We start from the raw sequence: 25736 nt of genomic DNA, 5'->3' as shown, positions 1-25736 counted from the left end.
TGGGGGACTGACCTCCTCCTGCTCTGTGCTCAGAGCCCCCGCCTCTCCCTGGGAGCTGTGACAGGTTTGTTTTCTGTCCTCCTCACCCCAGCCCCTCTGAGCTGGGAGCTCCCTAAGGGCCTTGATTCTGCCTTGTTCATTTCATATCTTGGTGCCAGCAATGCAAGTGCTGTTTGTTGAGTGAATAAATGAAAGTTCAGGGCCGCGGGTGGGATAAGGAGGGAGGTGCTTAAACGGCCTCTCTGAGGCTCAGAGGAGCCCAACTTCCTTCACTGAGACATTTAGGGTCCCAGAACCTTCAACACAGAGGCTACTTAGACCAACAGTCAGCGAGACCCAGAGTTTCACCCAGAGCATCAAAACCACCCTGGGCTGAGCTGTGAGGTGAGGAGCCAGGTTGGAGGCTGGACCCTTGAAACAGGGCAAGGAGTTAGTCTCAGGTCTTTGTGTGCCTTGTTGTGTTTCTATGCGTGTGTGTGTGTCTCTGCACGTGTGTGCATGTGTGTGCAGCCTTTGCACTGCTATGCATTTTGCCTTGGGCCCGTGGTGGACACTCAGAGTCCCTGGGGATGTCCCCATCTTAGCACTCAAGTGCATCTCCATGGTGATGGGGTGGCCAGGGCTGGCCATCTCGACTCAGCCTTCGAGGAACTGAGCCCCTGGGGGTGGGAGGTGAGGGAGAGGGCGAGTGGAGGGGACGGGGGTCTTCCTGGGTTGGTGCTGCCTGATTAGAGCTGCTGCAGCCACTGTCCCTCCTCCTCTGGTCCCCTGTTCAGTCCCCTCTAGGGACCCAGAGTCACTGACCAGGAAACAGGCAGGTACAGCTCAGCAGGCCCACCAGGGTGGCTCCTCACCAGGGGCAGCTGGAGGGTGCAGTGACCCCAGACAGCTGGCAGGACAGGAGTCCCACCCAGTACCCGAGTGAAGGTGAGGACCGGGCAGGCAGGAGGCAAGGGTCTGAGGAGTGTGGGGTAAGCAGCGGGGGAGGGGGCAGGTTTGTGAGCCCTTGGAACCAACACAGGGCCTCTTCTTAATTAACTCCCAGGACAGGGAGCAGCTGGGGAGGGTCAGTGGCCCTGGGATTTACTCTTAAGCCGGGTTTATAAAATAAGAGCTCAGGGTGGCTCGACACCTCCTGGCCTCCCCTCCCCTCGGGGGTGAACAGCTAGCTTCTGTCCTGGAGAGGAGGAGGAGGGAGGAAGGCGGGTGAGGACCTCTGGCCTCCCGGGGGTGGGGGGGCTCACACTGGCCACAGCCACCTGCCCGGCTGGGCCCTCCTAGCAAAGGCACAGGGTCCCCCTCTTTTCCTCCTCGGAGCTGCCCTCACAGCGAGCCTGCACCCCTGAGCAGCCCCCAGAGTGAAAGGCCACCACAGTCCTCTTTGTGGAGCTGAGGACACTGGCTCAGAGGAGCTAAGTTACTGCGCCCAGAGTCCCACTCAGTGGGTGGTGGGGACAGGATTCAAACTCAGAGGCTTTGTCCTCCACAGATGCACCCCTGAACCCCCAGGCACCATGGGAGTTTTCTGAGCTTAGAGAATTCTGCCCCCAAATGCCACACATCCTCTCACCAGTGTTTATTCCCAGCCCTTCTTCTCAGCTCCATCTTACTCCCTGTCCACAGCCCCATGTGTCTGCCCAGCACGACCGTACGGAGGTCCTCCTGCGGGCTGGGCGCTGTGGCCTGGGGGGGATTTAACAGAGAACGAAACAGACATGGTCCCTGTCTCAGGGAGTCCACGTTTCAGTGGAAGAAGACAGCAAAGGAAGGAGACAGTCGGACACAAACTGTGGGATAAAGAATAAACGGGGAGCATCATTGAAACTAGGGCGTTTCTGAGGTCGCTCTATTATGCCCAGTGTAGAGCTAAGGAAGCTGCAACTCAGAGAGGCTAAGCAAGTTGTCTGAGCTCCCACAGCAACCAAGGGGCAGAGCTGGGATTTGAACCGAGGTTTTTTCACCACCGTTCATGCTCCCAGTAGGAGAAAAGCCATTTCCTCATTTCATGGGGTTTTGTGGGGACTAAGTAGGCAGAAGCTGGCACCCACCTCGTGTTCGGGGTGTGCGGTCTCTGTGATTACTTCCCATGGAGAGGAGGGGCTGAGAACATCACAGCTCAGCTTCTTAATAATCCCTCCTCTGCGGCCATCAGAATGATGAGCGTTCACGTCGTGGTAAAACGCTCAGGAGAAAGGGGTCCAGCATTATCCATATGGGATAATCTCAGCTCCATGAACGTAACAAGTGGGTGGACGTCACCAGACTACATAGGAGCAGGGTTGTCTTGGGGCGGGTGGGCTCACAGGTTTGCTTCTATCTGTCTGTCTATATAGTGGAAAATGCCTCCAAAGGCCAAGTACAGTTATTTATGATCTTAAAAAAGGAGGATGGAATAAAAGCTTTCCCACAGATCATTTCCACACAGGGGACTCAGCACTGCAGTTCCAACCCCTGCTTGCTCCCCAGGCCCCTGGCAGTGCCTCTTCAGGGCTCCCATCCACTGAGAGGTGACTATTTGCACATCTCTCCCCATTACTGAGTGAATGCATGAGGGGGCTCACTGGGGCTCCAGGGATTCCAGTCCACACTCACTCGTTGCACACTGCACTTGGCCCTACATGTGCTGTATCCCCATTTCAAATCTACACACTCTCTCTTGAAGGGCAGGAACTAAATCTCACCCATCCTGGGTTCCCTGTGACCCTACCTAGTGCCCAGCACAGACTGTTTACCTTTGTTTTAAATGTCAAGGCTACTTGTGGGCTCCTATTTATCCTGCAGAACCCTGCTTGAATGTCCCCTTAATCCCAAAACTTCCCTGACTGCTCCTTCCATCATCCCAACAACAGTAACAGCACCACTAATACAATGAGCACTTCCCACGGGCCAGGAACTGTGCTGAGGGCACCCAAGTGTTTTCTCCTTTCATCCTCACAATTGTACCATGCATGAGTGGGTATGGTCACTCCCTTTGTTCTGCAGGTGAGGCACAGACAGGTAAAATGACTTGCCCAAGGTCACACCACTTACAAGCAGTGGCACAGTGTGACTCAGAACTCATGTCCCCAAGCGCCAACACTAACCCTTGTTCACGAGTCCACTGGGGCACAGAGGTGAGTGTGCAGGCCCTGCCTTTCCCAAGAGCTCCGGACGTCGTCCAGAGAGTCCAATTCATCTCATAACCCCAGTATCCAGGATGCGCCAGGCACAGGGTAAAAGGAAACAAGTGCAGCCATGTGGCACTGGCCCCAGGAGGATTCCCGAAAATTCTGTTGGCCAGAGAATAGTGAATGTCTCTTCTCCACCCAGCCTTGCCTTCCTCACCCAGAGGGGCTCATGCTTCTGCCTGCCCTTGGTGTTCATTCCTGGATTTCAGCTGTGGCGACGAGCACCACCATGAGCTGGGTGGTCTTCAGGTGGGTCCCAGGAGAAGCCCCAGAAAGACCCAAGTCCCTGAGCAGGTCTTTGGCAGGCCAGCTCATGTCCCACGCGCCCCGTGTTCTGGAGCAGAGCCGCGCTGAGCTGGCTTCTCAGAAGGGAAGTAAATCTCACCAGAGACCCCAAACCACGGCAGGGTGGGGAAAGGTGAGAGGTCACAGTTTGGAGGGCACACAGCTCTCCTCTCCTCTCGGCACCTCCAGCAGGAAGACGTTAACAAAAATCCATCCTGTGGGCAGATGAGAACCAGCAGGCGACAAAACCCAGTGTGTGATACGTCTCAGGTCAAGCAGGGCACCGACGGGACAGGGAGGTGGGCCGTGCCCGCATGTGGCCAGGTCCTATTTGCAACACTGACACGCATGCTCTTAGTAGGTATGCGCAGAACAGAAGTGACATTTTGCCCTTTCTCCTCTTCCACATTCCTGTCCACTCCCAAAAAGAGACCTTGCTCTCTTGAGTAGAGGGGCCTAGAGAATCGGCCCAGGAGTCAGACCGCCTGGGTTCAGTTCTCTGACCTCCCACTTACACAAACTTGGAAAACCCACTTAACCTCTCTATAAATTAAGGTTCTAAATCCCCCACTTGGAAGGGTGGTTGGGAGAACGAAGAAAGGACATGAGAAATGCTAGCTATCATTATTACTACTACTGTTGTTGTTATTATTATCAACCCAGGAACAGAAATAGAACCTCCCTTGCTCGCAGAAGGTCCCTCTACCCTCCACAAAGCTGGAGTCACTGGGGCGGATGCTGGATGCCTGGAACACCCCAACCGGGGCTGCTCTGCCTCACCTGTGGGCACAGGCTGCCCCGGGGCTGAACCCCAGGATCTCAGAGGCCTCGTCCTTCCGCCAGACTTAGAGACCCTCCTCTGTCCACACGCTGGCCCAGGAAGGAGGGGGCCAGCACCGAAAGCATCCAGCTGCAGAACGGGCTGTGGATCACCCGTTAGGAGGGTTTCTTGGAAGGAGAGCTTCTCGTGCGGAGCTCTGGGGAATCTGGAGGGTCTAGTGCTTCCGGGGCAGCTGAGGGGCGGGGGGCTTGGCAGGCGGGCCCCAGCCTGCCTCCCCTCCCCCCTCATCCAGAGCAGCGACACTTTCATTAGGCTTCTGTAATAGTCACTGCTACAAAGATTCTATTGCTAAAATCAATCAATAAACCAGTTTGAATGCCATGGCTCCTGATCCACAGCCCGTCCCCCTCCAGGACAGCAGCGTTTTTTCCCTAGGAATGAACCGGCTGGACACCTCTAGTGCTCCCTCACTGTGGGGGCCCGGCCTGTCACCCCTGCATCCCCAACAGATCAATCAGCCCTTCTTCCAAAAGACAACCCTTCAAAATCGATGACATTGATCGGGTACTGCCTTCAGATGTCTCCTTCTAGAACTTTCTTCTTGCCTTTTCTCCCAGGAGCCCTGTTTTTCCAGACTCTACAACCCCTGTCTGCCCCCTGCAGGTTCACTACCTGTGTCCCACCTACAACTCATGACTTCAGCAGGTCACCCCGGGTCTGTTTAAGACAGACTTAGCCCAGCATCCCTGCCCTGCTGAGCTCCCGCAGTGACGGGCAGGACTTCCCACGTAGCCACGTGTGGTAGAATCGCACAGGCTCGTCCCCCGCCCGGGCCAGCCCGCCTGAGAATGGTCTGGCTACTGCTGGCTCAGCTGTTGGAGAGGATTGTTTCGAAGTTCCTCAAATTAGATCGCCGGCTGTATCCTCCTCCCACAGTCCCTGACCACAAGCTGGAGCCGGGCAGGGACTTCCTCTCGGCCGCCATCCAGCCTAGAACCGGTCCCTCGAGAGGCACAGGGAGGACCTCGGATGCTCGCTACTTGCCCGAGCCGAGCGCGCCTGCTCACCTCGTCCTCTGACGGCTCTAGGAGGGGCGTATTGTACCTATTTCATACAAGAGGAAACCGAGGGACAGAGGGCTATGTGATGCACACAAAGTTACTCTGCTGGTGGGCGGCAGAGCTGGAACTCCATCCTGTGCCCTCCGCCTCTGCCCTTGGCCTGCCGGAGCAAAGTGACCCCAGGAAAGGACAGAACCATTCATTGCACAGGTGTCACTGAGCACATGCCATGTGACAAGGACTGGACTGCGAGTCATCCACATCCCGGGGAAGGAAGGAAAGATGCTGGCCGCCCTGTCCTGGTCCAATGCCTGACCTTGCTGACCAAGTATTTGCTGAATGGGTGACAGTGATGATCCTTGCCCTGCTGCAAGGATACTGGGGGCCTTTAGAGGCTGGGGGAAGAAGAGCTGGGGACAGGAGCTGCTCTCCTGAGCACGGGCCAGCATGATGCCCAGGTTTGGGGGGGAACGGGGGTGCCAGGAGCATCCTTGGTTCTGTTGCCTTCTCCACTGCTGCTACTCTGGACCCAGTCCCCATCACCTCCTCACCTGGACTATAGCCGTGGTCCAAACAGGTCTCCCTGCTTTGACCTGCCCTGGTACCCCTATCCCTGCCTCAGTCTGTTCTTAACACAGCAGCCAGAGATATCACTCTGGAAGGCAAGTCAGAATTTGTCACTCTGTTCACAATTCCCAGTGGCTTCCCATCTCACCCAGAGTGAAATCTACAGTGTTTACTATGACCACAGGCCTTTCCTGCTCCGATATGCTCCCTTCTCTCTGCCCTCAGCTCTTCCCCTCCCAGGGCTGACTGGTCTCCACCACATTGCTCTCCTTGCTTGCATAACAACACCACCCACTTCTACCGCAGGGCCTTTGCACCAGCTGTTCTCTGTCCTCGTCCCCCAAGCAGCCCTCTCCCCATGCCCTCTCTTCTTACAGGTTCTGCTCAAGTGTCTCTACCTGCAAGGACTTCACGTGAAATCCTCCCGAGCCCCTCCTCCATTCGCTCCCTAACACTCTCTCTCTTTTTTTAAAATAATTTTTATTAATAGTAATAAAATTACTTAAAGAAGTGCATGTCTATCATAGAGGATTGTAGAAGAACACACGGAAGAAAATAAAAATCAACTGTTATTACCTAACCAACCAACAAAAACACAAAATATATTTTTTAGAGCAGTTTTAAATGCACAGCAAAACTGAGCAGAAGGTACAGAGATTTCCCATACATGCCCGCCCCCACCCATGCACACAGCCTCTCCACGCTCAGCATCACTCACCAGAATGGTCCATGCATTACACGCGATGAGCTTGCCCTGACACATCATTATCACCCAAAGTCCATAGCTTACTTTAGGGTGCACTTTTGCTGTTGTACCTCTGGGTTATGACAACATATGATGACGTGTATCCACCACTGCAGTATCAGAGAGACTTGTTTCACTGGCCTAAAAATCCTCTGGGGTCTCCCCCCTCTCCCCCAACCCCTGGCAACCACTGATCTTTTCAGTTTCCCTCGTTTGGCGTTTTCCAGAACAGCATGGAGTTGGAAGCAGAATGTAGCCTTTTCAGACTGGCTTCTTGCACTTAGTAATATGCATTTAAGGTTCCTCCAAGTCTTTTCACGGCTTTAATAGTTTATTTCTTTTCAGTCCTAAATAATATCCCATTGTCTGAATGATCCGCCGTTGATTTATCCATCCATCTACCGAAGGCTGCAAGTTCTGGCAATTATGAATAAAGCTGCTATAAACATCTGTGGGCACATCCCTGCTTTTTTAACTTTCTAGGTCTCTTCTTTTTCAGCAGCTGGGATGCACACGTTCCCCTCCATGATGAACGCCTTGCGCCCTCCAGGACAGGAGGGCACCACCCTCAAAGCTAATACGGCCACCTGCCAAGAGCCGCAGCTCAGAAACCAAGTGTGACAGCTCGGCTAAGTTCTCATCTCATCCCTGAGTGCGATTCTTGTGAAGCTTTTTGGTTCTGAGGCAACTGGGAAAACCCTTCAGGGAAACCATCTCAAAGGCCGACTGTAGGAGAAAGCAGAACAATTTCTCACATCCAGCCAGAAACCCAAGGGCTGGGCCTCAGAGCCGACTGCCGTCAGAGCACACTTGGCAAAACGCAGGGGTAGGGACTCTCAGGCCAGAGTCACTGGCTGCAGCCCAGTGACCACTGCCCCAGTTCCTCCAACTGGACCTCCTGATAGAGAACACCGGGTAGCCTTGAGGTGGGGCTGCCCAGGAGGGGAGAGGAGAGTCAGGATTTACAGACCGCTCCCCAGCCTGCTGTGTGTCTTCAGTATTACCATCCTGAGAAATGGTACCAGAAGCCTAGCATGTGCATCAGGCCCAGACAGGCTGAGTAACCCACGCAAGCTGTACTGCCAGCAGTTTCAAAGCGACATCTGAATCTGGACTCCAGAGCCAGCTTCCCTCACTACTCCCTGTCCTATCTCATTCATTCATTTGTTCATTCACCCACTCATTCAAGGAGGTGGGTGATTGTATGTCAGGCACTGTTGGAAGGATAGAGTAGGAAATAAATTCATCACACCCCCCTGGAGTTTGCTTTCATGTAAGGGGAAGATGGGGGACAAGAGACTCATAAATGATTGACCATATAATGTACAAAAGTGGCCAAAAGTGCAAGGAAGGGGCAGGAAGCTTTGCAGGGAGGCTGGATAGAGTGCTCAGGTGGCAGTGGTACTTAGGTGGGGGTGGGAGACCGGGAAAGCCTCTCTGATAAGCTAACATGTGGGCAGAGACTTACGGGAAGTGAAGGAGGGAGTGAGGCAGACCTCTAGGGAAGGAGCATTCCAGGCAGAGGAAACAGCCAGTCCAAAGGCCCTGGGGTAGCAATGAGCTTGGTGTATTGCATGGATAGCAAGGAGGTCAAGTGAAGAGCTGAGTGGGAGATGTGAGGCTGGGGGCTGTGGCCATGGTGAGCGAGGGGAGAGGGGCTTTGAATTCTATTCCCAGTGAGATGGGAAGTCCTTCCGATGGTTAAGGACAGAGAAATGACGGTTCTACTTGGATTCTGGCACAAGTTCTGACTGCCACACTAGAGGTTTGGAAGGGCAGTGGAAACCAGGACAGTGGACCCGGGCCAGTTAGGAACTGCTACTGTACACGCAGATGACCGATGTGACAGATGGGGGGGAATAGGGTGGGAAACTGGGGTGGAGGTGATGGAAAAGAAGAGATTCAGCATGGCTGTAGGTTTGAGCCAAGGGAAGAGGGGTTCTAAGAGGACCCTAAAGAGGAACTGGAAGAACAGGGCCCATGAACTGAGGCCCTGGGCCTCCCTCTCCTGGGAAGGCTGGGTTTGGCGAGTCCCAGGTATGGAGCAAGAGAGAAATCCTGACTTAGATCCCGGGTCCCTTCAGCTTCCAGAACTCTCAGCTTAAGCAGAGGGAGTGGAGGGGCGGTGAGCGAGGAGGCAGGTCCAGGTGGCCAGGGCAGGCTCCTCAGGAAGAGGGTGCCTGGATGTGGGCCCGAGCTGGCCAGCTACCCACCTAGCCCGCCCGGGTAAACACACCAGTTTCCAATAACAAAGTGGCCGGCCGTCCCAGCCGGCTCCGTGCGGGGAGGCGGGTCTGCGCTCACATGATGGGGTGAGGGGGCGGCAGGAGGAGCCGCCGGGGGGAAACCTCAACGGATCTGGCAGGAGGCTCCAGGAAGTCTTCTGAAAGTGGGCCCAGGGACCGGCGGAGGGTGGGGCTCGCGGGGGTCCCGGGAGGGGGTGGGGTGGGGCTGGGCTAGAGTCCTGGGTGGGGACTGGGCTGGGTTCCCATTTGGCGGATGGGAAATGGGTGGGAGGGGGAGGGGTGGGAGGTAGACGGGGAGGCTGTGGGGCAGGGCTGTGTCCCCGAGGTGCCGGGGTGAGGAGGGGTGGGGCGTCGCGCAGGGGTCCCGAGCGCAGGTGGGAGGTCAGGAGGGTGAGGAGGGGCGTCGTGTCGTCGTGTCGGGGTGGGGGTGGGGATGCGGAAGGGAAGGGGGCAGGGGGCAGTGGGGAGAAGGGTGGGGTTGGGGTTGGGGCGTGGATGGGGAGGGGGTAGGGGCGGGCTGGGGTCGGGCGCGCGGATGGACGGTGGAGTAGGGAAGGGGTCCCCTCCCGCTGCAGGGACCGCCCGCGCTTCCTCCCTCCGGCCGAGCGGTAAACAAACGCCGTGATGTCACCCGCGCCGCTGACCTGCGGCTGAACCCGGAGCTGTAAATGAGATGCAAGGTGCCAGCAGCCTCCAGGCCGCGCGGCCTGCGAGCCACACACGCTCCTCCGCGCCGGCCCGAGGTTACCCCAGCTGCACACACGGACAGGATGCTGCAAACGCCACCAGACATTGCAACACGCAGCCAGTCTGCTGGCCGTAGCGTGAACCTTCCCGCCGCCTCCTCCGCCGCCCCCTGGGCAGGCACCGGCCCAGCTGGAGCTCGGCCTCCCTCCTCCGGAGCATCCCCGGGGGCTGGCAGCTTCCACTTATCTGGGGTCAGCCTCTCCACTACGCACCCCATCCCCTGCCTCCCCAGGGGTCCCCCAGACCCGAGAGCTGGGCCTCTGGGGTCAGCTTTGGGCTTTCTGCCTAACAGATTGGGGAAGTGCCTGCTTTTGCACTCGGCTTTCTGGGAAGCTCACTCCTCTCCAGCGTAGCTGGGGCGGGTGCAGGGGGCCCTTCCTCCAGGTGTAAGCAGATGCCAAAGTGTCCGGGCGGGGGCTGCCCCCTAGCCACTCCCTCACTCTACAGGGCAGGGGGGCCACCGTTTCTTCCAGAGAGCTCCCAGAGCGGTCCTGGACTGCATAGCCTTGGCAGCCTGGGGCTCTGTACTGCCCTTGGAAATGGAAATCTGCCTGGCCTGGGCCAGACTGGCCAGCACTCTGCTCTGGAGTTGATTTGCTGTGTGACTTTGGGATGAGTCACTTGGCATCTCTGGGCTTCACCGTCTCCCCCTGGGGAAGTGGGGAGGATTGAAACTGGCTTCCCTTTGCTGGTGCAGGGAAGGTCAAAAGTGCAAGCAACCCTCACGGGGCTGTGAGGGTTGGTTAGAAGCCTCAGGTGCAGGGCTGGCCTGGTGAGAACTTGGGGTCCCTCAGAAAAACCAGAGCAGGCCCGCTCCTCACGCTCCTGCCTCCCCTCCCCAATTCAGCCTCTGCCTTGACTGTGAGTGAGAAGCTGGGGCTGTGGGGGACATATGGGTAAATAGTCCCCTGTGCCCAAGGAGCCCCCACATGGACTCCTACTTGGACCCCACTAACCCAAATCCTTTTAGGAGCTGGAAGAAACTAGAATGACCCCAGATCTTTTAAAAGCACCCCAAAAATGCAGCGAGACACAGCTTGGCACCAGACCAGATTTCACCTTACCGCCCACGGAAGTAATATTTATTTTTAAAAATTTATTTTTTTCTTAAAAATTTTTTTTTTAGTGGAGGAAAGTAATTAGGTTTATTCATTTATTTAACGGCGGTACTGGGGATTGAACCCGGGACCTTGTGCATTGCTAAGCATATGCTCTACCACTGAGCTACACCCTCCCTGTGACGTTAATATTTAAATCCCTCTCCTTCACATCATTCTGTTTTATTGTCTATCAGCATTTTGTCACTATCTGAAATTTTAATGTTATTTGTTTGTTTGATTGTTTGTTTTCTGTCCCCCTGCCCCAACGCACACACAGTCTAGAATGCAGGCTCCCACAATGAGTTCCCAGCAGGTGGGTTGGTAATCAGGTGCCCGGTGAGTATGGGAATAACTGAATGACATCCTTTATCTCCCCCGTGTATCGGGCGATAACATTCCTGGAAGGGACCTTGGGTGGGATAAAGTTGACAACCCAGGTAGTATGGCTACCACGAGGATCAGCCACATCGTTTGTAGGACCCTGGGCAAAAGGAGAATGCGGGACCCTTCGTTGCAGAATTATTGAGTTTCCTGAAGGCGACAGCAGGGCCCTTCTGAGCCAGGGGTTGTGTGTGATGGTGCAGGTCGAACACCCAGGAAGCGAGTTCTCAGCGGCAAGTCCCCAGGAGGGGGGAGCTGAGTCTTGGGCCTCCTACACCTTCCCTGCACAGCAGGAAAGTCGCTCCATCAGGCACTCCCCGCTGCAGAATGGGCAACACATCCCAGACAGACAGCTGACAACAGCGAGCTAATTCAGGGCGGCCTGCACATGCACGGGACACATGCAAACAGCAAAAGCAGGCGGTGTTAGATTTCGAGGCAACAGGAACCATATAACGGGCGTCGGCATGGTGAGCATTTATCCAGGAGCTTCTCTAAGGTGCTACAGTGAGGTCCACAGCCCTTTAGCCTCACTTCCAAAATCCAGAATGCTCTAAAATGCTCCCTTACCCTCGCCATATTTGACCCATACATTTAGGCAAGTCCTCGAGGGGTTATGGAGCTGAGCTGTTGGCCCATTTTAGAGATGAGGCACTGAGGCCCTGGATATGTCAAGGGCATGGCCAGGAAGCGGCTAGGCTGGGACCCCAACCCTGGCAACCCTTCTGGGAGCTGCTGGCAGAGGTGAGACTGTAACTTGTTTTGGGTAAAGAAAGGCAGCCTTTTTATCGGGGTAACTCTGCATCCCCTCCCACCCCAACCTGAAGTCCCAAGGCCCTTGAACTGGTGTGTCCCAGGAAGACCTTCAGCTAATTAAGCGTTATTTATGGACTGGCCTCCCAAGGACAAGCTTTAAATTACTTGCAGGCTGTGCCAAGGTAACTATCTATCCTACAGGCTATTAATTAGGAATCAGTTTAATCTCTGCTGGACGGAGGTCAAATGCTATGGAGTTGACCCTTCCGGCTGGCTGGCGTCTCGCTATCAGGCTGGGGATCTGGGCCCGGAGGGCTGGGGGATTCAGGGGAAGTGACAGGACGTTGCAACGGGAAATGACCTGGTCAGCACATCCTGCAAAGGCCAGGATGCTGAGAGCAGACACACACGGGCCTCGGCCCAGGAAGCCTGGTGAGGTGGGGTTTCCCTTGAGGACCAGACCCACAGAAAGTGGATTTCAGTGGTCCTCAGAGAGTGTCCCCGAACCTGACACCATCAGAGAATTCTGCTGGAAATTCAGGCTTCCTTCACCTGCCATTATCCCACTGGTCATGCATCCTGTATAAACCCTTCTGTGGCTCCCCAGTGCTCTCCCAGTGAAGTCCAGACCCCATCCCATGGCCGCCAAGCTCGGTGAGGTCTCCCTGTCCATCTCCCACAACTCACCACTCACACTTCTGTTTCTAGACACACTCACTCTTCCCCTTTGCCTGGGATGTTTCCTCCTGTGGCCCCAGCCATTGCCCGCCTTCCTTACGCAGAAGCCAGACGACCTGGATTCAAATCCCATGACTGTGTGTGCTGTTAGGCAAGGGTTTAACCTCTCTGAGCCGAAGTTTTCTCATTTTTAAAATAGGGACAGTCATAGTTCCTACCGTATTGGGTTGCTCTGAGGAGCAGGTCAGTGTCCCTGTAGATCATTATTATTATTACCCACAGTGGCACAGACTGGTGAGAAGCCCCACCCTGTGCTCTTAGCTGTTTCCTGCCATGATTTGCTCCATCAAAGCACCCATCACACCTCAGTGTCACGGGTCCATTCTCCCAGCTAGACTGAGGACGGGACATGGAACTCTGCAGTGCCCACCTGGTCCCTGTGACCTAGGAGGGCCCCCCTGCACGCCCTTCCCTACTGACAAATCTACCCCCATAAGAAGCCTTGGAATGACCCAGAGTTTCCTCTTCAGTGAGGCAGGGCCAACCCAGTGCCGAGTCAATTAAGGCCCTTTGTTGCTGTTTTGCTCCCTAAGGACAGACCCTCCAGATGAATTTCTACTGCTTTAGCCACATTGCCAGCTGCTCCGCGGCAGGGCCTGTGACATCTTCCATGCCTGGTGACTCGGGGGGGGGGGGGCACCTGGAATAGAGTTTCGCATTCAGCAGGCGCTCAGGGCACATCCAACCAGCCTTTTCTGAGCCCCTGGCCAGTGTGTTCGCCAGTCTCTGGGAATTGTCCCAGTGGCCTTGGGAGATTGGGACTAGCACTGTCACATTATAGATGAGAAAACCAAGGCTCGGAGAGTGTGGCCAGCAGAATAATGGCCTCCACCAGGACACTCATGTCCTGATCCCCAGAACCTGTCACTTTACATGGGGAAGGGGGAATTTAAGGTTGCAGATGAAATTAAATTTGCTGGCCAACTGACTTTAAAATAGGAAGATCATCCTGGATTATCCAAGGGAGCCCCGTGTAATAACAAGGGGCCTTAGAAGTGGCAAAATGAAGCAGAAGAGAGAGGGAGGTGTGACCACGGAAGCCGGGTCAGAGTGATGCAATGCTGCTGGCTCTGAAGGTGGAGGAAGGGGCCAAGAGCCAAGGAATGTGGGAAGCTTCTAGAAGCTGGAAAGGCGAAGGAAATGGATCCTCAAGCTTCCTGAGGAAACGCAGCCCCAACACCTTGATCTTAGCCCAGAGAGACTGTGGAGGCCTGCTGACCTCTAGAACGTGAGAGAATAAATATGTGCTGTTTTCAAACACTGAGTGTTCGATGTGTGTTTCAGCAGCATGGGGAGAGCTGGAGGAGCTGGACTTGAACCCCAAGTCTGTCTGCTCCAAAGTCCGTGGGCTCTCGGTGACACCGCCACCCTACCCCAACACTAACCCATGAGCGTCAGTTAAACCCTGTCACAAACGTATACCCCAGAGGCTTTGTAGAGAGCACAACAAAGGGGTGGCTGTAGACAGTCAGACGTGATCTACAGCCTCGCTAGTGTGGCCAGGACTTTGGATACATTCTCTCTTCGAATCCTTGTGTTACAGATGAGGAAACTGAGGCTGGCTCAGAGAGGTCTAGTAACTTGCCTGGGGTCACTCAGCAAGTGAGTGGAAAAGCCAGCATAAGAACTTTGGTTTGTTGACTCCTGAGCTCAAAATCTGAATCACTATTCGATACTGGTTCCTTAAGAAGAAAAACAAACACGGGTGCACATGCACACATACATGCACACATGCATGCACACACATGGACATACACACCCACAAACACACACACACCTACCAACACGAAGCCTCAAGAGGTGGCCCCCGAATCAAGACAGTGGGTCAGCCACTCGAGGAGGCGTGAGCCCTGAGGGCACATGGCAGTCCCAGTCCACCTGCCCTGTGTCCCTAGGGGGCCTAGAGGCCCCCCCCCCATCTTTCTACTGTGATTCCACAGGGAAGTGGCCTGGAGGGGTGATGTGAGACCGCCCTCTTTGCCAAGTGAGACATGAGGACATGGCACGTGGGGGCCAAGGGTGGCCTGACTCCACGTGGGTGTGTCTGGCAGGACTGCCTGCCTGCAGGAAGGTCACACTGCCCTTTGTGGTCACGTTGGCCCCAGCCCCCCATCATGACCTGCTACGTGGCCTGTGAGAGGGCAGGGCAACTGAGCTGGCCAGCTGGGCTCGACTGTGTCCCTCAGTCCTGGGAACTCGAAAGGGCCCAGTATCAGCTCCCTTCTGCCTACCTGCCTGCACAGAAAGGAGGGAGAGCTGGCTTCTCACATGCAGGGAAATGCCACTATGAACAGTGACCTAGCATAGGGGCTTCCTTTAGTCTCCTCTCCAGTGGTATGAAATCTTCTAGAAAAGGTTACAGAGAAAGTCTGTTGACAGCCTGCTTGACCACCTTGTGTGGCTGCTCACGTTGCCTCTTTGAAGTACAAACTCCCTGAGGGCAGAGGGTTTCAGCTCGAGCCTGAAGTCTATTCTGTCCTTGAGCTTGGGTCAGTTAATGACCTGATAAGGTCTGCAAAACTAGACCTGGGAGGACTGGCTAACAGGCAGTCCTGGATCTCCTGGAAGTTTTTGCTTGAGATGACTGAAAACTGGATTGGTCCTTCCACAAGGAGGAGTCTAGACGTCTGCTCCTGGTTTCCCCCGCGGAAGCCCACCTCCCCACTCTCACACGCTGTGGCTTGGCTGGGGCTGCTATACCCCTGGCTCAGAGTCACCCCTGGCTCAAGTCTACCCCTATGACCCACAGCTGGCCGGCCAGTCTGAACCACCACCAGTGACTGCTTTGGCTCAACCCAGTCACAGCCGGGGAGACTCAATTCCTGGAACCCCTGGAAATGCTGGGCAAGGGACACCAGTCTCCGCACACAACTGGGAGCTGTGGAACTTAAAGCAGCGGGAGGCAGGTTTGAGTAGCCCCAGGGCATGGAGTCCTGACAACACCATTTGAGCCCTGGGAGCTATGCCTGGACTTAGATCTACGCAGGGACCTTCTGGTCACCCGACTCAGTAAACCATCTGAAGGACACCTCCAGACTCACCATTGGAAAAAGCGGTGCTGAATGTTTTGGACCCATTTAGACTCCCGACTGCTTAAAAGCATGCGCTGCCCCCACTCTGCTAGGGGCTGTCAACGTGATCTCTTCTGTTCTGTAGAATGATTAACCGAGAGGCAACAAAACACACTAGTTCAAGAGCAGGTGCCCCAGGTTCAAATCCTACTTGGTCACTCACAAGCTGTGTGATCTTGTTAGTGACTGTCAGCATCGTGACCAGTAAGAAGAGGATGATAACAGGACCCACACTAGCGCTCACTGTGGGGTGTGGCTTTATTACACGTCAAATGCTGGCACATAGTAGGTGCTCAGTAGACACCGGCTCTAACTAGCTACGACAGGTCGGTCATGCCTTCACTCGGGCAACACACAGTTATTAAGCGCCTACTGTGTGCCAGGTGCCTAGGACATTTGATAAGTAAGAGGACATGTCCCCTGCCTCCCAAGGATCTCACAGTCCTTTGGAGGAGACCCATGGCAACGAGCAGCCGCAAGCATGGTGAGTTGCCATGGTAACCCATGACTCTGGCCTCACCACAGCCCAACTCTGACCAATTGAGCTGCTTGGACACAGAGAGGCAAATGACTAAAGGGGAGGCTGGGCGGCTGTCAGGGGAGTGGGCAGCCAGGCCTCCCCGCCTGGGCTGTAGGAGGACCTATACCGGACCAGTCCCTGTCCACGCAGAAAGCCGCCATCGGCCTCCAGTGGGAGGGAAGATGACAGGCTCCAAGCCCTCCCTGTGGGGAGACTGATGCCTCTCACTGACTTCTAGAAAGTGGCAAGAGCTGAAATTCCCAAGGGGCTTCTGCGGCAGGGGCAGAATTCTTCCCTTCCCGCGGAACCCCAGACCCAGGGCGAGTCCAGCCAGTGGGTTCTTCGTCTTTTGCCCCTTGTGCCCAGCAGGCACCTGGTCCAGTACATAAAAGGTGCAGAGCTGGGGCTGGGAGGTGTCCCCTGTCACCCCACCCCAACCCCTACCCTGACTGGAAGGAGCCATCCTTTCTCGCAAACCCTCTGGTGCCGAACTAGGAGGTTTATATATGTTAGTTCACTGAATCTTTCACACTTCTGTTTTTCAGATGAAGGAACCAAAGCCCAGAGAGATCGTTACTTGTCCAGGATCACACAGCAGGTCACTGGGAGGCTTCCTAGGATTTAAGGGACTGGGAACTGGCTCCCAGCAGGCTGGTTGGCACTACGAACTGCATGCCTGCTCTGGCCAGGGGGCTGGCTGCTGCCACCCGAATGACTTCAGCGGCTGTGACACTACCCACGGGCCAGCCCTTGGCTTTGGGGCTAGGGTGGCCGAATCACTGGGACTGGGAGCTGAATTTCAGCTTGGTTCCCTTGGGGAGGCTGTCTCAGCCCTGGTTGAGTAATTAGGGCTTCTAAGCTCAAGGGCTCCCTGGTAGTGGCGGAGAGGACCTGGCTGAGGGGCTGAGCAGGGCCTGGGGTTCCACATGCCTGGGGTGGAAGTTTGGGGGGGGTGCTCTCCTGAGGGGCAAAGTCTCTAAGAGGAGGCTGCTCCAGTCCACCAGTTCCTTCACTTGGAGCAAAGAGCCACAAGTTGAGGACCCAGTGAGATGACACTTAGCAGATCCAAGTAGGGAGCAGTGGAGGCGAGGAGTGTGTCCTAAGGAATTTCCCAGAACAGTTACTTTTTTTTCCCCTTCTCTTTAAAGTAATAGCCTTCTTTTAAGATGAGACCCAAAATCTTACGCAGAATTCTAAGCTACAAGGCCTCAGTGAAGCTGATCTAGTTACATGAAGGTGAGGGCCCCTCAGAACTCCACCTGCTCCGCTTCTGGTGGGGTTCCACCTTCTTGGAGCCCCTCGGGCGTTTAAAAACTTAGCCTTAGAACTTTGTCGGGATCTGCCTGGGGGCTTTTGGGGCTCAGATGGGCCAGAGGTCTGTGGAAGAATAACAGGCAGGCAGGAGACAATGATCTATAAACACCCCCCAGGAGTATGTTTCAATATGGACCAAATAATCATACGGTCCATTGATCTAAATGCCTTTCCAGCCCCTTCCCTGAAATGACCCTGAAAAAGGAATTCAAGGTCGAATACCCCCAAAGCAGGGCATGACCAACCGACTCTGGAAGGCTTGGTGGCCTCTGCCAGGCTAACCCTTATTGGCATGAAGCAACACCAGGCCACAAATATGTCCCCTCCATCACCCTGGCTTGGCTGTGGCTTTGGGTCGCAGGACACCAGAGTCCCCTGCCTCAGACATAAGCTCCAGTCCTGGGCCTGAACCCGAGCCTGAGGGAGTTAAATGGGTTTTGACTGAATTGGGTCCAAAGCCCTAGTGTATGGGATAGACATCGGGACTCCAAGGACCCCTTAAAAGTATAAAAATGTGTCTCTGTGCATTCTTCTTGGGACTTTCTTCAGATTCTCAGATGGCTCTGCAACCAGCAAAAAATTAAGAGTTACTGCAACCTCTTCAGTTGCCACCTCCTTCAAGAAGTCTTCTAGGATTTCCCTCAATTGACAGTGATCTCTCCCATTGATGTACCATCAATTCTCTCAGTCTTGGAGGGTCCAGCTGCGTGACCTGAGGTTTAGCTGGAAGGAGCCAGCGCTCACTCCTCCCTCAAGCTGGCTCCCTGCTGGAGGTGCCTCCCTGGTTGTAAATTGATGAAATACAACTGTGCTGTTTTCTTGCTTATCAGTTCCTTGTTCAAAGCAAACCCTGACAACCAGTGACTACCTCTATCCTTTGGCAAGTATCCCACTCATTGTATGCAAATACTGCTACTCAGTGCTTAAAAAAATGTTTTGGTGAGGGCAAACGTAACTACATCCTGTTGACTCCTGTACAGCTCATTAGTCTCTCCCGAACCCTCTGCCTACTAGGTAGTTCCCATTATGAAACAGCTTGTCTCTTGACCTCTCCATAACCCTGACTGGGGTGGGCCGGGCCAGGCTGCGATTATTTGACCCAGGGAAAGGGCCTACTTTGGAAGCTAACATCCTGGGTTCAAAATCTGCCTTAGGCCCAGCAACCTGGGCAACTCACTTCACTTCCGTCTTAGAAATGGGCCACTGATCACCACTGTGGAGAACAGAATGGAAGTTTATCAAAAAGCTAAAAATATAATGACCACAGACCCAGCAATTCCACCCCGGCCATGTATCTGAAAACAACACAAAACACTCATTTGAAAAGATACATGCACCGCAGCGTTCATACGAGCACTATTTATAATCACCAAAATAGGGAAGCATCCTAAATGTCATCAACAGATGAGTGAAGATGTGGGATATATATATATATATACACACACACACACACACACACAGTGGAATACTACTCAACCATAAAAAAGAATAAAATGTTGCCATTTGCAGCAACCTGGATGGACCCGGAGGGCATTAAGCTAAGTGAAGTCAGACAGAGAAAAGACAAATCCTGTATGATCTCACTTACATGTGGGATCTAAAAAATACAACAAACCAGCGGATATAACAAAAAAGAAGCAGAGTACAGATGCAGAGAGCAAACCAGCAGTTATAGGGGGTGGGAGGGACAAACGGGGGTGGGGGAGTGGGAGCCACACACCACTGGGTGTGAGGCAGGCCACAGGGATGTAAGCACGACACGGGGAATACAGCCAACGTTCTGTAGTAACTGTACATGGAAAGTAACCTTTAAAACTTACACAAAAATTTTAAAAATGTTTTTGATTGGAAAAAAAGAGAAATGGGCTGTTGGTCACACCTGTCTCTGGGTCTGGGCAAGACAAAATGAACGTGAAAAAGCACTGTGCGGTCCTGTAGCATATGGACCACAGTCCCGTGTCCAAGAGGAGCCTGAGGAAGCCAGTTTGGGTCTGAGTAATGACTGACATTCAGAGTGAAGGAAGTGAACACAGGCCTGACCTGCACCCTCCGTTCTCCTCCTCTCCTCTCTTCAGCACCCGAAAAAAAAACCCAGACCAAGGAGTGACGCAGCCGTGGAAGGGCCCCACTGAGGGGTTGTTTGATTGTGTTGGTTGATTGCTGCTGGTGGCCTCTCTTCCTTTTGGCCCCTGACCCCGTGTGGGCCACTGTCCTCACTCACATCACTCTGAGAATGATGATTTCACAGAATCTAAAAGGTGGATGGGACCCAGGTGGTGGTCCGGGACACAGGTGGTGGTCCAGCACCCAGCCTCTCAGGATGCAGGAATCTACAGCATCCTCTCTGCAGCCTGCTGACCTTTGCAGAAAGCTCCAGAGGGCGGGAAGGCACCCAGCCTGGTGCGGCCATCCACCCTACCTGGAAGGCAGCCGATACCATCTCCAGCCCCTGAAGCAGTCAACCAAACGCCCACGGCTTTGCCATCTGACCCAAGTCGTGACTTCCTGTCCTTGTCATCCTGAGCCGGCCCCCTGGATGCCCCCCAGTTGCTCCAGGAGCCTCCAAAGTGTTGACCAATGCTGACCACGACGCTCCAGAGGTCCTTTGACAAAATAGAACAGAAAAGCATCTCCTTCTCTCTGGGCACCGATACAGTTGCTTTTATCTTACTTTTAGAGGAAGTTAATTTTTGGTACCATTAAAGTCATCTTGCTGGAGATGACACCTCTTTCCAAAGCATCAGGGACTTTATCTGGAGATGGTCATTGCACCAGGACGTAAGTGCCACCAGAGAGAGCCATGTTTATGTGGTTCCCTGAGGCAGCTCCATGAATCAATGAACAAATCTGACGTTGGGACAATTCCCCAAGTTGTCACCCAAGTTGGTTGGCATTTGTCACCCAAGGCATCAGCGAGAACAGACCATGACTTGTGAGCTTAGGTCTCCCAGCAGACTCTGAGGCCTGGGTCTCAGATGACTCCCACCCACCCCTCCAGGGGCACACCAGCCTACCTACACCCCCTTCAGCCCACCCACTTCCATTTGATGGTAAAGGTATCACAGAAGACTGGCAGCATCTTCTAAAACCCTAGTGCAAAGCTGAGAGCAAAGTCTACGGCCATGTTCTTCGGGAGCCTGGGAAGCGTCCCTAATCTCTCTCCTGCCCCTGGCCTGACACCCCTTCCCCACTGTCTTCCCATCACAGCAGCCAGGGTGGTCTTGCCAAGACTTAGATCATGTCACTTCCCTTCTCAGAACCCTCCAACAGCTCCCAGCTTCACTTAGAGCCAAAGCCAAAATTAGTTCTAGAGATTGCTTGGCCCCACCTGCCCCGCCCTGCACCCCCCTCCTGCCTGTCCTCTCACCCCAAAACTGCTCCCCCCACCCCCACCCCCTTCCTCTCTCGCCCTCCTTGCTCACTCTGCTCCTAGGTACCTTCTGTCTCAGAGCCCCTCACTCTTCCCTCTTGGCCTGGAATGTGACTCCGTCCATCCCCACCAGGTCCTCTTCTGTCCCCAGTGCCTCATTTGTTTCTTCCTTAGCACTTACAGCACTCTAACCGGGTAGTTTCTGTATCCTGTTGATTATCCATCTCTGTCCCCAAACTGCCTGGGGGTTAGGGGGTGGGGTGGGGGGTGATATTTCTGTCTGTTTGCTCACTGCTGGATCCAAGAACACTGCCTGACACACAGAGGTTGCACCCTAGATTTGTTGAATGAATGAACGTAAGAGTTCCCACCAACCCCTCATTTGCTAACTTGTTCTGGTCCCTGTCATTCCCTTTTTGAGAAACCGGAACTCTAAGACCTCACTCGTTTTAAGGGACCTCACTGGTCCGATGGCAGATGAACACGTGCGTTTGGGAATGCTACCGTCTAAATAGATGGGCTGGTTTCCTTTTCGTCTGGCTTCAACTCTTTCTTGACCTTTCTGCTTCATCTGAATAATATGTTTCAAATGTTTCTTTCCAAGTAGCTTATACACTAGGGGTATTTTTCAGATTGTGTCTTCTGAAAGCAGCAGGGAAAACATCTTACAACGTTCTAGGTATGGCTGTGCTTCTGCCGGGGGATACAGGACGACAGGTTGGGTCTGGCATCCTTCCTGCAGTGGCGCCCAGGACTAAGCGGGATTTTGAGAGTGGTGGGTTGGGATAAGGCCCCCAGGGACAAGTTATAGTGACTGCAGCAACCAGCTCTCTTTCCAGTGGAGGGCGGGGGAAAGGATGGCTGAAGGCTCCTTTCTTATCAATACGGCTGCGATCATTTTTTCAAAGTGATGACCTCAACAAATCACAAGATGGAAATGGAGCAGAGAAAGTAACCATCTTGATAAAGAGGGTCCGTGTAGGGATAAACCAATGGCCCAGGCTCTGAAAAGCTGAAAGTTCAGAAGAGCTTGGAGTCTGCGCAAGAATGAGCAGACGGGTGGGTAGATGGACGGTGGACTTCCTGACTCAGGTTCCGTTTTTCTAGATCCAGAGAGCATCCTCTGAAGCCCAAATAGACACTTTGGTGATTTTAGGATAAAAACTGGATGTTCCACTTGACACGTTGGTTGGGAACCTTGCCTGTTGAAATAAATCCTTGGCAACTGGCTACCTGGTGGCTGTTAAGGGAATTCTGAATTGGGCATGGGGCCCCCTTGGGTTGGAGGGCACGTGCTCCAACTCTAAGCTCCTTCTTTTTCATTCAGTAGGATCTGATAAGTAGCAGCAAAGGCTGAAAGCCGCAGTGAATGAGGATCAGTGTTTTTTGCAGAAGTCTCCTCCTCCCAACTCAGAGAGCTTGGCACTCAGTTGCTTTCCTGGGATGGCTGAGCCACAATATGAGAGTTTTAGAGCCTGCCAGGATCTTAAGGATCATTGCATCCCCTCTCATTTTATGGGTGTGCTTCTTTGCTGCAGCCTGGAGAAGGGAGTGACTTTTCCAGGGTTGCAGCAAAGTCAGGTCTAGAACTCAGGTGAGCCAGGCCACAGTGGGTGTGGCCCCAGATGTGGGCACCTTTGTTCCCCAGGGGCAGGGGGTGGGGCAGTAATAGGGAGGTGTTTGTCTATTCAGGAGACAGTCCCAATTGTAAAGCCCATTGTTTGAAACCCAAGGACCAGGTGCTACAAGCCGGAAGACTTTTCCTAGATGCCACAAGTAGGACAGGTAGCCTACCTTCCTGCTCCCAGGCTGCAGTGAATGGGAACCTGGTACTTCTCCTAGAAATTCCCAGCAAAGGCTGCATTCAGGGTGAGGAGGGGGGAGGTGAGCCATTGCTGTCTCCCCTGCCACCCCGGCTTTGTGGCTTTCATCACACATCAGTTGTTTAATGCAGCTCTTTTGGCCTGATGACTCTGGGTCCCAAGATTACCTATCTGGACCCTTCTCCTCTCTTTCTCCTTTTTCTTATTGTTGTCAGTACGGGCCTGACTCAGTCTGAGATACACACTGCTCACCTCCCCAGATCCCTAATCCGTTCTACATTGTCTTTCCTCTTTGTCTTCTGCCTCCCTTCCCCAGTTTCAGCCAGGCGCACGGTCTTTGGTCAGGTGCTTTCTTGCACCTGGATTGCCCTTCTCCCATCCCTCCTGGTTGAAACTCCTGACCTTCTTCAAGGCTCACTCAAATGCCACCTCCTTCATGAAGCCTTCTGTGAACCCCTATTGTAGATAAATAGCTCTGGGCTGCTTCTGTTTAGTGTCTCCCCCAAATTCATGTCTACCTGGGACCTCAGAATATGACCTTCTTTGGAAAGAGAGTCTTTGGAGATGTTATTAGTTAGACATCTCAGGATGAGGTCATACTGGATTTAGTGTGTGCCCTAAATCCAACGACTGCTGTCCTTATAGGAAAATGAGAGGATACAGAGACACAGAGAGAGACAGAGAACCAGCCACGTGGACCAGACCAGGGAGCACCAACCAGGAGCTGACAGGGGCAAGGAAGATACTCCCCTAGAGCCTTCAGAGGGGTCCGGCCAACAGCTTGACTTCACGTATCTGGCCTCTAGGACTGTGAGAGAATAAATTTCTACTGTTGCAAGTCACCAAGTTAATGGTAACTTGTTAAGGCGGTCACAGGAAACTAATACACACAGTAATTTGTGCTTTGACTATAAGCTCTTGGCCATGTCTCTGTGTCTTTTTTCATCTTTGTGGTATCCATCCCTCTCCAGGTTCAGAGCTGCATCAAAAACCCGACAGCCTCAGGCAGGTTTGCTGGACTAGGTCTCTCCGAGATGGTTGTCCAGAGATAATTGGGCCTGGGCCTGCCCCTGGGCCAGGAATGGGAAGGATGTGGGATTTGCTGAATGGATGTGATGGAGAATAGAATTCACACATTTCCATAAAGGGCTAGTTCCTGGCAAGCGGCTTTAGGAACAGGTCTGTCGACCCACAGACTGTGAACGCAATCAAAGCAAGGCAGGTATAACTCTGAGCCAGTTCTCACCCTAGCTCCCTGACATGGGTCCCTGAGTCCCGGCTCTACCCCTCTTCCACGGAGGAGCTGGGCCCTGGTATGTTGCCCCTACCTCCACGGGTCTGCAGTCATGGCCCACGGCTCTAGTCCAGCCGCTTGCCTCAGACTGGACCGGACGCTGGAACAGCCACTGCAAATACTTCTAATCAATTCACTTCTCTCCTCCAGGAGACACCTGCTAAAACCATGACAAGGTCAAAGGCTGGAAGCTGGGCTGGCCACTAGCTGGCCAGGAGCCTTGGTGGGAGAGGGGTGGGTCCAAGCTGTATGAATGCTTTCATGGAAGGAATTCCAGGAGGACACAGAAAATGAAGAAGGAGAGGAGTGGGCAATAACCCAGCAAGAATCTGCCTCTTAGAGACCCAGACCACGGCTGGCCCTGCCCAAATGAACCTCGCCCATGGTGGGTAAACGGAGACATCTCCAGGTGAGGAACTTTCTAAATCCCAGTGCCTTTGTGTCCCTTTAAGAAAAACCCTCATTTGCGTCACCTTTGCCACTCAAGCTGCTCTAGCATCCACAAATATTGCCAAATCTTGTTTGACCCAAGGTCATTATGGGAAACTGGGTTGTCAGTCCCCCCAAAAGTCAACAGACCTCTTTTGGACGTGCCAGCTGTTTGCAGAGACCCTGGTCCTCCTCCCTTCTTTCTCTTTAGGGAACCTTTCCTCTCAGGTCCACTCCCACCCAAACTGAGGCTGGAAGGGCCTCTACGTCCACCCCTGGGGAGGAGTAGAGTCATTGAGGTTCATCATGGCTCATCTTGGTCACCTGTCTTGCATCACTGCAGCCTGCGGGTGGCGCCCCCCTCCCCAGCTCTCTCCAGCTGCTCCAGGACCACCTGGAGCCCACCATTCACATTCAACCCTCTCAACCATCTCCCATCAAGTCCCCACTCCACAACACTTGGCTTTTTGTCCCCAAGTCCACTGGCCCCCAAACACTCCTACCACTGGGGGTTGTCCCACTAGGCCCCAGATGGACTCAGGCAAGAAGGCTTGGTTCCAAATTCCCCACCGTGACAGCGAGCAGAAAGCTCATTAAAAAGTAGCTCCAGTAATTGGTCAGCTAATGATGAATTATAGGAGGGCTCTTGGGCACCCTGACTGGTCTGATGACTGAATCTAGCGTGAGTGACTGGAGGTTTCATAAGCCTCATGGATCCTGCTTCTGGTGACCCAATACCAATTTCAGACATATTTCCCATCGGCCCTGGGTTTATTCCCTGGGAGAGGATATTCATTCCAAGTTAGGTGGGGCATGGTTCCCAGTATATGGACCTGCGGGTGGCTCTCTGTACTCTTCTACCTTCCTCGCCCAATTCCACATACTTCTTTCAATTTAGGCTTGTTTATAGTCAGTCAAGTTTTTCCAGATTGGCTAAAAGAGTTCTTCATATGCCGACTGCAGCCAGATACAAGAACAGAGAAAGAGACCCAGGCCTTGGGCCAGCTGGAAGAGTCAGAAGAAAGTTTCTGTGGGATGCGGACAGCTAAGGAATGACAATCACATGCAGTTGTCCCAGCCCCCACCCCCTCACCCCACAAGGACATCCTCATCTGCCACCCCTCCACAAAGAGCCTCGGGAGCCCTTCAATGGGGCATCACCAGGAGGAAACGAAACTGCCGAGAACAACTTTTACTTCTCCTTTTTCGGGGTGTCCAAGGGTTAAAAACACTTCCGAACTCCCCTTCCAACTGTAAGGTCAAGCAGCTGTCCAAACCACCCAAGGAGAAGCAGGAGCTCCGGACTGCCGACCCCAGCTCACTCGGCCTTGACAGCCCCCT

At 53.8% G+C, this 25736-nt stretch overlaps 1 protein-coding gene across 4 annotated transcripts in view; it reads right to left on the bottom strand.

The window, feature by feature from the left end:
• The window catches only part of DHRS3 (dehydrogenase/reductase 3), a 39182-nt gene that overhangs the window by 11064 nt on the left and 2382 nt on the right, over positions 1–25736 (bottom strand). The window lies entirely within an intron of this gene.

This window comes from Camelus bactrianus, chromosome 13 (genome assembly GCF_048773025.1).
Source record: "Camelus bactrianus isolate YW-2024 breed Bactrian camel chromosome 13, ASM4877302v1, whole genome shotgun sequence".
Classification (NCBI taxonomy): domain Eukaryota; kingdom Metazoa; phylum Chordata; class Mammalia; order Artiodactyla; family Camelidae; genus Camelus; species Camelus bactrianus.
Note: the sequence above shows the minus strand (reverse complement) of the source record. Positions and strands in the feature narration are given on the sequence as shown.